At 33.6% G+C, this 14,622-nt stretch overlaps 1 protein-coding gene across 18 annotated transcripts in view; it reads left to right on the forward strand.

The window, feature by feature from the left end:
• LOC149550714 (uncharacterized) overlaps positions 1-13,366 on the forward strand; it is a 36,601-nt gene extending 23,235 nt beyond the window's left edge. The window contains exons 2-6 of one of the 18 annotated variants that reach the window (XR_016352575.1): positions 1,748-1,830; positions 2,087-2,137; positions 4,506-4,607; positions 4,818-4,946; positions 12,847-13,366. The gene's annotated coding sequence lies outside the window, so the exon portion shown is untranslated. The other 17 variants (XR_016352574.1, XR_016352569.1, XR_016352580.1 and 14 more) reach the window with 17 other exon arrangements.
• Positions 13,367-14,622: the final 1,256 nt, after the last annotated feature.

Genomic DNA, 14,622 nt, shown 5'->3' on the forward strand with positions numbered 1-14,622 from the left:
AAATAGATAAACACTATGAAACATGAATAAATTAATTTGACTAAAAAATTACATAATAATTAAACAATTTTTTTTTACTACTCTTTCACAATAAGATGACAAACTAAGCACTTCTAATCTTAAAAAGACTCCATAATTGAAATGTACTAAGCCAGTTGGAAAAGCCAAGACGGTCAAATCCTTAAAAAAAAAAATTGTTTTAAAATTCTTGATAAGAATGAATGCCAATTTGTGGCCGTGGTTTTCGATTGTGGTCCCTTTGCGGCGAAACGGTTTTGGGTTGCAGTCAGATTTCCAAAGTGAACGGTGCTTTTAAAGTTTTACCGCCTTAGTATATGTAAAATAAATTGTGATGAAAATATCGAAGAGTATTTAAAGCAATGGTGACATTTTTTTGGAATTAAAGTTGGAGAATATTATTTTTCTCATTGCTATTTTCTATGAGAATCAATAGGATTGTAAATAATTTGTATTATTAAATTCTGATAAATATATGAAAATGATCAAACTATATCATATGCAAATATGTTTAAAAATCCTGAAATTTGATTGGACAAAAAGAAATACAAGTGCATTCAACGAAAACAATAGTTACCTGCCGAAGGCAGGAACTAACAATACACAAGCCTGTAGTACTAAACCAAAATAAACAAGGATGCATAGTGTGTAGTTCCTGCCGATAGTAATGTGGGGAATAGTAGTAGCAATATGATAATGCTCACTAAAATGTGTAATATAAAGAGATAAACATAGTGTATAGTTTATGTCGTCGTACTAATTAATAAAAGCTTATTATTGTTAGAAATTGATTCATATTTGTAACAAATAGAAAAGACCACAAATTATTCATTTAAATTTTAACATGTAACTCTTAATTCTCATGCATATTTAACAAAATTATTAATTGTAATAGAATTTTAAAAACTAGGAATGTAACTATTTATATTTTGAATTAATTTTCAAAATCAATTATGAAATATAAATTACAATGACATCTCCTTTAGATAAATTAATTTATGAACTTATAACAATTAAAAGTTTGAAACTAGAAAATTATAAATTGCTATTTGACTCTTACATTTTTTTCAGTAGTACAATATTTAGGTTTTGGCTATGGAGGGGCCAAAATGCACCGCATAACCAATTTGTTTGTATTTTTTAACAAATGAACATTCATATATAAATTTATAATTAATTAATAAAAGTGCATTTTGGTCCCTGTATAAACAATGCCCAATGTTAGATTTGTGAATATTGTATGCAATGTATTTATTTAATTTTATTATTGTTGTGAGATTAGTTTGTCAACAATGTAATTTTTTATTACATTGCATAAGTCTTAAAGTTGTTTCCATCAACACCTGCAAAATGAAAGTAAATTTTAGAAAGAACATTGAACACATATTAACTTATTAGTGCCAGGGAATAAAAGTGCAAATAAACTTATTTTTTGAAAATGAGAAATAATTTTTAAGTATTTTAGAGAATTTAGATAATATTTAAAATTTAGAATTACCTAAATTTTATATAAATTGTGTACAGAAAATAGAAAAGTACCTTTTTTTAATCCTTTATTTCTTCAAGAAAATCTTTGTTATATCTTTGTTATAGTTCAATAGATTGGTATTCAAATTTCTTTCATTTTGAGCTGCTTAGAGTAGCCCATACCTTTGGAATCCATAGTTTGCAATGTTCGAAAAATATGATTCATTTAGAAGGTTTTCTTTTTTTTTGAAATGTTCGGCAGGTGAAAGCCAGTCTTAACCGTCACTATTGCAATCGGCATTCCCAACTTGTACAACAAAAATAATCTGGGTCACTTCGGTTTTGGTACAATACATTTTAATTTGGGAATTTTGGATGTCATTAAATTATTTTAAAGAAGCATTTTCTTGTTCTTATGTATTCAAACTAATTTTGATTTATTAAAAAAGTTTAAAATGCTTTGTATTTAATTATATTTTCACAACTTAGCAATAGGTGCGTTGTTCTTCAATTCCATTGATCTAATGTGATTGAAAGGATAAAGTTAAGAGTGCTCTACATAATAGAATGATGTTGGTATCTCATGACATGTTATTGCGAGGCGAGCGGACATCTCTGGTATTGGAGTTCGAGTGGCATATGTCAATGACATGTATTCTCTAAACTAATTATTTATGTTGTCAATGAGTAAAGTGTTGATTTGCACCTATCATAGGTGGTTGTTTTAATTTATATCTAATTAATTTATTCAATTTGAGTGTGTTCCAATAGCTACAAATGTAACTGGTCTCAATCTTGGAAAGTGCAAATTTCCTTCAATTTTACTCTTTGAAAGTGCAAGATCTCCAAGTGTATTTTGAAGCCATGCGTGCACCTCCTTTTGATCATGTTCAGTTCATTAAACATAATAGGAAGATGGACAAGACAAACAATACTATTTTGGATACTCTGAAGGATTATTTGCTTCCTCATATTGCAGAAAATGAATCACTAAAGGAACTACACTTTATTGATATGTGAACATCTTTCATAAGATGCTCTTGAAGAATAGTGAACATCTTGAAGAATAAACTTAGTGCCAAACACACAAAGTCAAACAACAGAATAAAAACCTTCCTAATAAAGATCAATTAATTTTGTGAGCAACTCGATGCTATTGGGATGAAGGCGCAAGATGAGGACATGGTACCAGTAGCCTTGAATGGGTTCTCTCCATCTTGGTACCTCATGCCAGTCAGTATAAAATTAAGATTGAAACATCATCATTAAAAGCAATATTGTATTCCATTTTATTTGGGGGAAAACAAAAAGATTGAACAAAAGCCAAAAATTTTGATTGCTAGACGACTCAACTATCTAGAATGCATTTTCAAACTTGTATTACCTAAAATTAAAAAATTAAAATATTCTATATTCTGAGCACAAACAATGTACTTAGGCACTTTTTACTACATGTTCAGAACCAAAATTTCAAAATGGAATCATAAAATGTGAATGAAAAATTGTTATTTTGGGTACCGTTTGTAGTCCGGAACAATCATATTTATTTAATTTTCTACCTTGAAATTTTTTTATGTTTACTTTGGGCATCTAGTTTACAATTTGATCATAAGATTACATCATGAACTTTGATGGAAGGGAACTTAGACATTAACCAATCATTTTGGGGGGAATGGAATGTGCTTCTATAAATTCAGAACTAACGGATTACACCAGTGTTACCTGCAAATAAGAGATAACTACAACGACATGGAAATCAATTTTAGGACCAATTTAGCAGTATCTTTATTTGAGGAACATGGTTTTCTATGTTTTTTGTTCTCTGAGTATTCCATTTGACCAAGCAATATTATATTTCAAAATGATCATAAGTGTTGGTTGGCTGAAAACAAACAATTGTGATTATGTAATAGACAACCTCACGTATGAGAACACTTATTCAGATGGGAATTTTAAATTATAGAACTCAAATTTCTTGTTTAGAATATGTAATTGGAAGAGAAACAAAAACTTACTAGTTTTAAACATGTATTTTGCTACTATAATAGTTGGTAAAGCGTGTCACGCCTAAACATCTAATGAATTCTTTAGTTCAACAATGTAGACTTCTACTACTACATACCCTCCTACAGTAATATGAAAGAGGTAAATTGTGTAAATGTTTGGCTGTTAGAATACAAGACATAATTCCTAAAGGGATGTATGAGAAACATAAAATGAATCCCAAAAATCTCAAAACATAGAACACTATAAACAAGAGCTATAGGGCAGCCAAGTTCCTGCCAGAGAAGGTGGTCCTTTGATGCTAGGATAGAAAGGATAGGGTTGTATGTTAGAAATAGGTATGGAGATGAAAATGAACCCCATCACAAGGAGATATGTAATTAGTAACATTACCAAGTTCTTTAGTCTTTTCTTTAGTCTGTAATAGCAAGTAGCACACCAACCCAAGTTCATCTATGGCTGGAAATTTGTGGGCATTACTTCTATTCTGTAATTGTGCTCCTAGCTTTAGATACATACCCTTACACACAAATGTATAACTAGTGGTAAATCCACACAAATATACAGTTAGACCAATGGACATTACATTAAAAAAATTCCAAATCGATATAATGGATCTAGAAAGAAATTTTTTTTGAAATTTTTGGATTATTCACACCAAAAATGCAATAATGGTAGAGTCCAATATAAATTATAGTATTTAGGAATTGAAATTTTTGGATTACTCACACCAAAAATGCAATAATGGTAGAGTCCAATATAAATTAAAGTATTTAGGAAGTGCAACATTTGGTGAGAGCAATATTGGAATATAAATTTGAGGGGGAAAATAAAATTTGAAGTTGTAGATAGTTTCTTGTTTAAAATGCATTTTGTATCAGTTAGCATTGTAGCAATCAAAATACAAAAAGATTAGTGGGACTTATTTGCATTTACTAAAAACAACACAAATAACTAATACAAATCAAGAAATCCAAGATTTGAGTAACCTTGGTTTGAACTTTGTCCTCAAACAGATGCTCTCTCTACCAGAATGACTCTCTACTGGAATGACTTGCATTGAGTATACATTAGAATGGAAGATGGTTGGTGGTCGGTACATTTTACTGAAATTTTAGGTTCATCAAAATTCTATTGCATTTACAATATGCATACTCAATGATGACAATTATACCATGACTGCATATTATTGTTTATTAATTAACTCTTTCTGATTTTCGTTAGTAAATATTCATATAAAACCTATTAAGATGGAATGTTATTGACTAGAGCTAGTGGGAGTACTTGTAATAAATTAGACTTACCCTTGTCTACTTTTGTGCTATCAGATTCTTACCATGATAAGAAGCAAGGATAGGTAGTTGTGGAATGAAGTCATCGATGTTTCTAAGGCTTTTGAAGGATGGACCTTGGTTACCCCTCAACTTCTATTGTTCATGGCCAACTTGCATTGTTATGTGAGAAAACTACATTTGATTTTTGGTGCCTATAAATGTCCCTACTGATAATGCTTTTTTTTGTCATGTTCCTTTTCATTTGAGTTCAAGACTGTCCAGAAGGTTATCTGGACAAAGAGTCTAGTGCAAATATTTAAACACGATGTCTATTTGATAAGTTCTGGAGATCAATTTGATATCTGAACAATTCAACAGCATTCCATTGAAAGGAAAACAAATGTTGTAATGGCTACTAGTTCTATAGTCCATTGAAAGGAAAACAGATGTTGTAATGGCTACTAGTTCTGGAGTCCAGTGAAAGAAAAATAGATATTGTAATGGCTACTAGTTCTGGAGATCAATTTGATATCTGAACAATTCAAGAGCATTCCATTTAAAGGAAAACAGATGTTGTAATGGCTACTAGTTCTAGAGATCAATTTTGATATTTGAATAGTCCAAGAGAATTCCATTGAAAGGAAAATAGATGTTGTAATGGCTACTACTTCTGATTTAGGTCTCTGGAAGTTATATTACATGTAAAGAAGATGAAAATATAGTTGCCAAAGAAGAAGCACAAGGTAGTACTTGTTCCACCATTGAAGATGACTACTAAGTTGGCTCCAACCAATCATACTTAATAAGTCCTTCAAAACTCATGTCCATGATTTTGCCTTCTTTATACAGGATAAAAATTAAATAATCAAAAGATAGACATAAGTAGTTTGAGTCATGTTGAAGGGACTCTTTGAGGAAAATCATTTCTGAAATCATGACATTCTCTTTATCCTTTGTGTCCTGCTTCATGAACTAGAAGATACTATGATTAGACAAAAAGAAAAGGAATGAACTATACCATCCTCCATTAGGGTACTATTCTTCTCCATTGCCAACCCATTGACTAAATCCAATTAGCAGGAGATTTATGTGGAGCAACTTTAGAACCTGAAGTTGAGGAAAAGAATTCTAGCATGTCAAATGTATTAGAGAAATTTCCTTCTTCTAGTTCCTAGAACAAAGTAGTGCCATCAACAAACCACGAGTTTAGTAAGGTATCTCCATTAAGAAGGTATGGAAAAGAATTCTAGTATATCAAATGTATTAGAGAAATTTCTTTCTTCTAGTTCCTAGAACAAAGTAGTGCCATCAACAAACCGAGAGTTCAATAAGGTATCTTCATTAAGAAGGAGAAGACCTTTTGCCATCAACAAACAGAGAGTTCAATAAGGTATCTTTATTAAGAGGGAGAAGGCCTTTAACATGAGGACCAATAGAGGGGTCTTTAAGGATATAAAATAAGGCATAAACTGCTATCACACAAAGGGAAGGGGCAATGAGGCAGCCCATAGTTAGGGCTTGAACGGAGAAGAATAGAATAGCAAGCTATGAGAAGGAAGGAGGAGACCTTTAACATGAGGACCAATAGATGAGTCTCTCAGGATGTAAAATAAGGCATAAACTACTATCACAAAAAGGGAAGGGGCAATGAAGCAGCCCATGGCTGGGGCTTGAACAGAGAAGAATATAATAGCAAGCTATGAGAAGGACCAATAGAGGGGTCTCTAAGGATATAAAATAAGGCATCAACTGCTATCACTAAAAGGGAAGGAGCAATGGGGCAGCCCATGAGTGGGGCTAAACAGAGAAGAATAGCAAGCTTCTAGATGTGTTTGATCTAATATTTTGTGATATATTCTGAACTGTGTATAGTTTCTCTGAGCTCTTCATACTCTATGTGTACTCCCATTTTGACTCTATGGGATACTTCTCTAATATGTAATCACATGTATGGCACTCCTACTACGTCTAGATACTGAAGTACTTGCTAAAGTTTGATATGTATGGCACTCCTAAGTCTAGATATTGAAGTACTTGCTAAAGTTTGGTACTCTTTGTTAATCACTATCAGCTGAACTTATTGTATACAGTTTCAGTCTAGATACTGGAGTACTTGCTAAAGTTTGATATGTATGGCACTCCTAAGTCTAGATACTTAAGTACTTGCTAAAGTTCGGTACTCTTTGCTAATCACTTTCATCTGAACTTATTGTATACAATTTCAGTTTCTAAAATATTTTGATATCAAAGGTAGTATCTAGGATAGCTAAGCATCCTTGTAGGAACTCTAAAAGAGTTAGGACTTGTAGGACCTCTAAATGAGTTAGGACTTGGTAGATCTAGGATTGGATCTAAGTGGGATTTCTTTGTAGTGGTCATAACTAGGAAGGACTTACAACTTAACATATTTAATGATCATTAGATGTAATTATATCTAATTAAGCATTTTTAATGTTTCTGCTATTTCTCCATGCAGTCTTACAACTTTAATTAGGAACCTATCTGAACACTCAGGCATCTAAATATGTTTGACCAATGACTACCTCCTAACTTTAGTCAGGAACCTATCTGGACACTCGAACATCTAAATATTTTTGATGAATGACTACCTCCTAACTCGGGAGGAATGATAAAAAAAGAAAAAGAGAGACCTAATTCAGTCACCACATGCACCATTTCAAAGGATGTTTATTCTGACATATTAATGTGAATGTACTTCTAAAATCTTGGCAAGATTGAAAGAAATCATGGAGGACATCAAAGAAAACATTATCAAATAAGAAACTATTTCTCATGCATAGATTACAATTTGCATAAGAAATGAGATAAAGGGGTGACTATAATGGATGAATTGAAGACAATCCATGAAAATAAAGAGCATATAACCAGCCCATAAGTGTACTGCAAAGAAGGGCCAGAAGTCAACTAAAACTAATTTTGCACTTATGTGATGTGGTAGTCATCACATGGACTTCAATTGCAAGGCCAAAGAGACAAGGAAAAACACTATCTATTGGGATATCAAAAATTCGAATGTGAATTTGCCCAAGATTGATGATATTACTCCAGTAACAGTAGCTTTTAAAAATATAAAGAAAGCCAAACAACTCAAGACTCTGTTGTTGTATGTAAAGGGGGAAAAAAGAAGCCACATGACATTTGTATCTGAAAACTCTGTAATTACTTATCATGATTAATTTAGATTTTAAAAGGTTTAAATTCTTTATATTAATAATTTTAAATGTTCTTTAATAGACATTTGTTACATAATTGTCTCCATAGCCTTCCCCCTGCCGACATCAAAAATTAATAGAATAAAACAAACAGTTCAGTTTGAAGGGATAGTTTGTCTGCACTATCTTACAAAAATCTACATTGTTACAAAATCTTAAGGTCAATGGCATTTAGAAATATCAGTATTGATTTCAAATTGTTAAAATGTACATACTATATAGGGATTCAGGGCTCTGACAAATATAACATGCATCCACGTAAATTTCTGAAGGGAGAGAAACAAAATCTCTATTGAATTTTTTATTGAATACAATCAAATCCCAAAACCACATTTCAGATTGTATGTCAAATTTTTAATTCATCTGGATAGCTTTTGATTGCATGTAACATGAATTGACTATTTAGATTATGTTCAAGGAATTAGAAATTGATGTCTATGCTCTCTTGTAGCTTTATTTGATCTTCCCACGTAGTTTTGCAATCCTTCCCAAATGGCTAAAGTCTCGTGCTTCCAAAATTCACTCAGGAAGACCTTGGCATCATCCACACTTGGGAAAAACAAGGCTCAGAATATATCTGAGTGAGAGCATGAGATGCACCTGAATATGTTATTCAGTTCATTTCAACACTGCTCACCACTGCCATTACCAATTCCTGATGTGAGAAGAAGATCTCTTCATTACTGCCATTACCAATTCCTGATGTGAGAAGAAAACCTCTTCATTGCAACTTCAATTCCTTGGAAGGCCATTAAAAGATGAATGATCCCACATGAATTCCTAAATAGAATTGGTAAGCTTACTGCCTGTAGTTTGGGTGAATTACAGGTAATACTTACAATCTGTGACAAAAGGAGGGACTTCATCTATTTAGAAAAATGCAAAATATTTACACTTACTTATCCCCTACATCTTTAACACGACGAAACAGATACATTGTCCTTCTGACGGAGATAATGTATTCCCGGGTAATCTTCGGTGCTGATTACTAAAATAACTATATTTAGAAAAGCATAACAGAATTCTAAACTAGATTCACAAAATTATTATTACCGTTCCCAACCCACAATAGTAATAATCTCTTTAGGCCTACAATACTCAATATTATCATGTTGCCAGTTCAGGTTTACCAAAATTTCTGAAAGATCAAGAAAGCTGTGTTTTGCCATTCGAAACTCAGTGCCCAAAACAACACAATCTTTGGGAACACACACAATGTGGAATTGTGTTATTGAGAATATTTACTTGAAAGGATTTACAAAACAACAATAGTAGAATCTAGAGAAAAATGTCAAAAGTGTCAAAAATAAATTCAAGAAAAATTTTGGGGTATATGGTGGAAATTGTTGTAGATATTGAAAAACTTCTGAGAAGAAATTTTATGGGGTTTAACTAAAGTAACCGATAACATTTATACTAAGAAAATTAACAGACTTAGTGTGAAAAACATTTAGCATCTTTATTTGCAATATTCCAATAAATGGTACTCTTTTTTTCAAGGTTTGCCTGCACCAAGGATTTGTGCCCTGACCTGTGGGTCCATTATTCGAGTTATATCGGTATAAACCCATCATCCTACAGGCAATTCCTGGGCTTGGCGGAAAAAAGACTACACCTAGGATTCAGATGTGTTTAACTACCTATTAGTCTTTGACAACAAGCGAACACTAACCTAAGTAAAACAATAAAAATCAGTGACTCTACACTCCCGTCCTAAAATCATTCAAGAGTATGACAAATGACTAGCTACGAATCACATTCATAGTAGCAGCCAAAACAAAGTTACACATCTTTGAAGGAAGACATGGTGAAGAACATAGTCCTCTACCATTGACTTATGGATTTAATACAAGAGAGGAACTTCTTTGCCAAGGTAAGTTGTATGATCCGAATATACATGAGGATGATAGTGACATTCAAATATATTTTAAAATAATTAAAACTCATATTTTTGGTAGCCTTCAAAGGACTCTAACTCAGATACTGAACTAACCTAACAGGAATCGGTTGCTCGGAGTCCTGCAGGCATTAATCTGCAGTTGGTCTTCAGGTAGTGTACGAATTTGTTGGCGGAAAACCAAATCGCTGAGAAGTTTTCAATCCGTTAACTATTCTATCAAGTGCGAAATTTATGATTAGCAACTTGTGTAATGTAGCACTTGAACGTTGGTGATATGATAATGAGAAATCTAGCTGGAACTTGTATTTCTTTAAAGAAATTTAGTTTTCAGTAGAGAGAAAATGGACCTGTTATACCTTTCTAAGATAGAAAATACCAAAAATGTGGACACGACTTCAAGAATACAGAGGCAAGGCAAGCAAATGGAGCACTAGAGGATTTATGCAAATGAGCAAAACTGAAACAAATGAACAATAGAACCTACAAGTAGCAGCATAATAGAAAATGTTTTTCTTACCTCTGAATTCCCTCCAATATCTAGTGCTTGTGTTCCTCTAAACCACATGCTCTACATCCTAGGTATTCTGCACAGGAGACGTATCCCTAGCCGCCACGTGGTGCTTTCGATTATTTCAAATGAACATATAATGAGAAGAAAATAGCAATGAGACTAGCTGGGGAATGCAAGTTTAATAACTAGTTAGTGAACCCCTCGGCAATAGTTTCCTGCATGGCAGGAACTAACAAGAAAGCGTTCAAAACCAGTGTAACACCTAAGTGTTGAAAATAATATTTTATATTACGTATTTTACCTATACTACTCGTGGTCACAAAAATAATTGCTAGGAATTGTCCAAAGTGACTGTACAATGCAAGGACTTTCCCTCTTCGTTGTAACATATTTTTGCAACCACAAATTAAAACAGAGAAACAAAAAAAGAGAACAAATTTTCAGTCGATTCTACTGAATACAAAACTCAAACACCAAAGACTACACCAATATAGTTTAACAAATAAACAATAGATTATTTGGGTAGGAAGAGAGTCATGTTGTGGACAACATGAATTTTCGCACAAAAACTGTCTGCTCACAAATTACAAATGGGAAGATCTAATATCAAGTAATTTATTGATGACATGGCCTTTGTGTTCTGTTCAGTCTTTGCAAAGATAAGTGTAGATGAAGCTCAATACATGACACAGCCAGGAGCAACAAGCAAGGAAGGAAATAACACCCAAATTTACAACTCCATATAAGAAAAAGTTTCCAATATAATGGTCACAGGATTCTTCGAAAATTGCCACTTTCTTGTGCCTGATCTCGAAGAAATATTCGTAAAAAGCATTAGGGTCAACTAGATACGATTTTTAGTGATATTTACTAAATGAAAAAATGGATCGTGAGTAGCTTGATAACAATAGATACAACTGAGTTGAAGATTACAGAAATCCTCCCAACCAAAATAGGAAAGCACTAACAAATTACAAATATTTTATAGCATCGACCCAATTGTTGGCACACAAATTTTTAGAAGATACAGGCAACAAATTTTCCATCAAGAGTATTTCCCTTACCGCAAGGGACGAATGCTGCCCAGATATAGATTCTAACCACTGCGATAGACGATTGTAATCTGAAATGCAGAACTGAATTTATAGCACAAAATCTCTGACCTTCTCAAGAGCACTCAGATAAGTAAGAAACTTTTCTAATTTAAAGTTTTCTACTTTGCTAACAATAGATGGTTCCAGAAATTGCAGAAATTGCAGCGACAAATAAGGTGTCTCACAAATCTTGAAGATAACTTTATTTAATGCTTTTCTATTCTCTTACATGTCTACCTTTATTATAATACAAATAGGCAGGCAATACATGCATCAATATCTGGAACTTTCAATAGATATGTAGGTTTCTAGCATGTACTTAACCGTGCCAATGGTAGGAAGAGAAAATTATGCTGACAAAACACCTCTGCCTCTGCCTCTGCCTTTTCAACCCAGCCATTAAATGTTGACTGCGAATTTCAGAGAAGCTTAGGCCAAACCAACTGCACGCATTAAAGGGATTGGAAGGATATTGTCTTTTTCAGGATACCAAAAATATATTTAGTTAGTATCCATACATTATTTGAGCATTGTATCAACCAAAATTCAGCACAATCTGAAATTCAGCACAATCCCAAAGAACGACTGTTCATTGTACGAACAAACCAGCATAAAGGAATTTGTAATTTAGAAAGGAGAAAATAAATGTTTTATATAAAAATTTTATACCAAAACACTGTTTTTGAAAAATTCATTGATCTGATTGGTGCACTTAAAAAACAAATGGACACCTGGTGGATGCTATAGTTTCCTACAGGAACTAAAAATTTGGGGATCAATGCTATGCTAAACGTAATGCACTATTGGAGAAACCGCTACGCTCTTTACAAAGTCTACTTTCCAGACACTCAAATTGAGATAATTCTAGACGCCTTAATCATAATATACGTTCAAAACAAGGCTCCTTGCATCATTCGCTAGTCAATGAGCACTCGTACTAATTGCAACTGATAAACATGATGAATGTAAGTGTTCATTATCATGTACCATTACGGAAAAATTAACCAAAGCATATCCGCCTTTCATATAGGGAGAGAACATCAAGAATAGAACTACTTTAATAACTAAGAATAAAATCAAAAAACCGCCTAAATTAATTTACCTTATCTCATCCATTGTTATTAGTCCCTGCCTATTATAGGGTACTTATGTTTTCATTTACCCTCCTCCTATTTATTTTTGTGCAGATTCCAATGCAATAGGCTAAGGTTTTGAAAAGAAGAATTTAATAAATCAAATATGTTAAGTTGTTTCTTAATTTCTGATTGGTCAAACCAAATTTCTTGGGGTTTATGTCATTTTTTTTAAATAGTTAAATTGACAAAAATATTAAATGCCATGTCAGAGGAGATAGGCAGATGGCAGCCGTCAGGCAGCAACAGCGTTGCGGGCAGAAGTGTAGGGTACGTATTGTTAACATCAACAAAATCAATAAATGCAAGAAAACACAGAGCACACCCATAAAAAATTAGACTCTGTACAAACTGTATGTGGAACAGCTGCAAATTGAAGGAGGGAAGATGGTGGCCCATTTTGAAAATCATGCGAAAGACTACGAAGAGAGTATCACCGTCAACTAGCTCAAGCTCCAATTCCCTCGAATCCGACTGCGCCGATTTCTTGAAGGCTGACATGGATGTCTGTGTCTTTGCTGCACACCCAAAGGCAAAATGACGCAATTCAGGTTTCAATCCATTCCGTGTAACTAATTTCTCCTCATTTATGGCTCTTCTATTCTCCCTCTTTACTTCCAACTCAATAAATGATATGAGATTGTAAAATGGAAACCCAACGGAAACACAAAAAATTAGATTTGATGGTAAAATAGTAAATTAAAATTCGCTACGTGGCTTTATTAGACCTAAGTTCTATGTGTCTACGAGTAATTTAAAAGCACTTTATTTTCCACCCGTCATTTCCAAATGAATGCACAGAATCTAAAGGTTAAGACTCTAGAGGAGACGATTAAAAAAGCAAGAGATTGTCAAAACGTTCATTTAAAAATGTATGTTTCATTTAAAATTATTATTTTTAAAATATTTTTTCAAACAGTTATCATATTAATTTACAAAACTCACCATTTAAATATATTTGTTTTATTTAAAATGTTTTATTCTTTATTAAATTAAAAGCAAAAAGAGGGGTAAAAATTTATTAAGACAGAAAGGAATACAACAAGGAGAGCTCAACAAGGAGCTCGATCCTGAGCAACAAGATCATCAAATTCTTGCACCATCTCAAAGGACAGTTGCTTCCTATCCCTAATATTCCAACCCGGATCATGACTAGATGCCCATTTGGCTAAACAATCAGCAGTTCTATTCCATTCACGAGGAATATACATGAACCTAATGAACTAAAAAGAAGAAGAGAAGAAAAGAATTTGCTTAACAACAGTAGCCAACTGCCAAGCCAGCTGCCAACTAACATCCTCAAGCTCTTGCGAAGAAAGCATGTTCACCACTACCTGGGAATCAGACTCACAGATAATCTTACTCCATCCCCGCAAGCAACACTGTTCCACAGCATATAAAATAGCCTGAGCTTCCATGAGATTGTTAGTATAATCACCCTTATGAACTGAGAAGAAAAATTTAACATCCCCAGAACTACAACGAGCCACTCTGCCAATACCAGCCGAACCAAGATTCCCATGAGAAGAACCATCAGTGTTAATTTTCAGAACTCCACAGGGAGGAGGAGTCCAATGCCCATCCCGGTTAACCTGACCCTTCCTCTGATGATGACGCTGCCTGGACATGGAAAGAAACCTATGAGCTGTAGCCCCATCCTGCAGATGAAAATTGAGGCGATTACAGATAGCAAGATCAACCGGATCCATACCCCCATCAAGCTCACACTTCACAAGAATAGTTTCCGGAAGAAAATGTGATATTTTCCACCAAAGATGCAAAACACCAAGCCGAACATCTTGGAATATGCGACGATTCCTCTCCAACCAGATATGCCAAAGCATGAAAGATGGGCCAACAATCCAAGCAACATGGAGAAAATAAGACTTGGAGGGAGCAGTACCCAAGCGAGCCCAGAACTCAGGCAAAGAGGAAGCATGCCGACAAGAGCAACCCCAAGCGCACCACCAAAGGTGCCATATCTGAGT

The sequence above is a fragment of the Cupressus sempervirens genome, chromosome 6, assembly GCF_028749045.1.
Source record: "Cupressus sempervirens isolate cs-2001-9-10 chromosome 6, ASM2874904v1, whole genome shotgun sequence".
Lineage (NCBI taxonomy): Eukaryota > Viridiplantae > Streptophyta > Pinopsida > Cupressales > Cupressaceae > Cupressus > Cupressus sempervirens.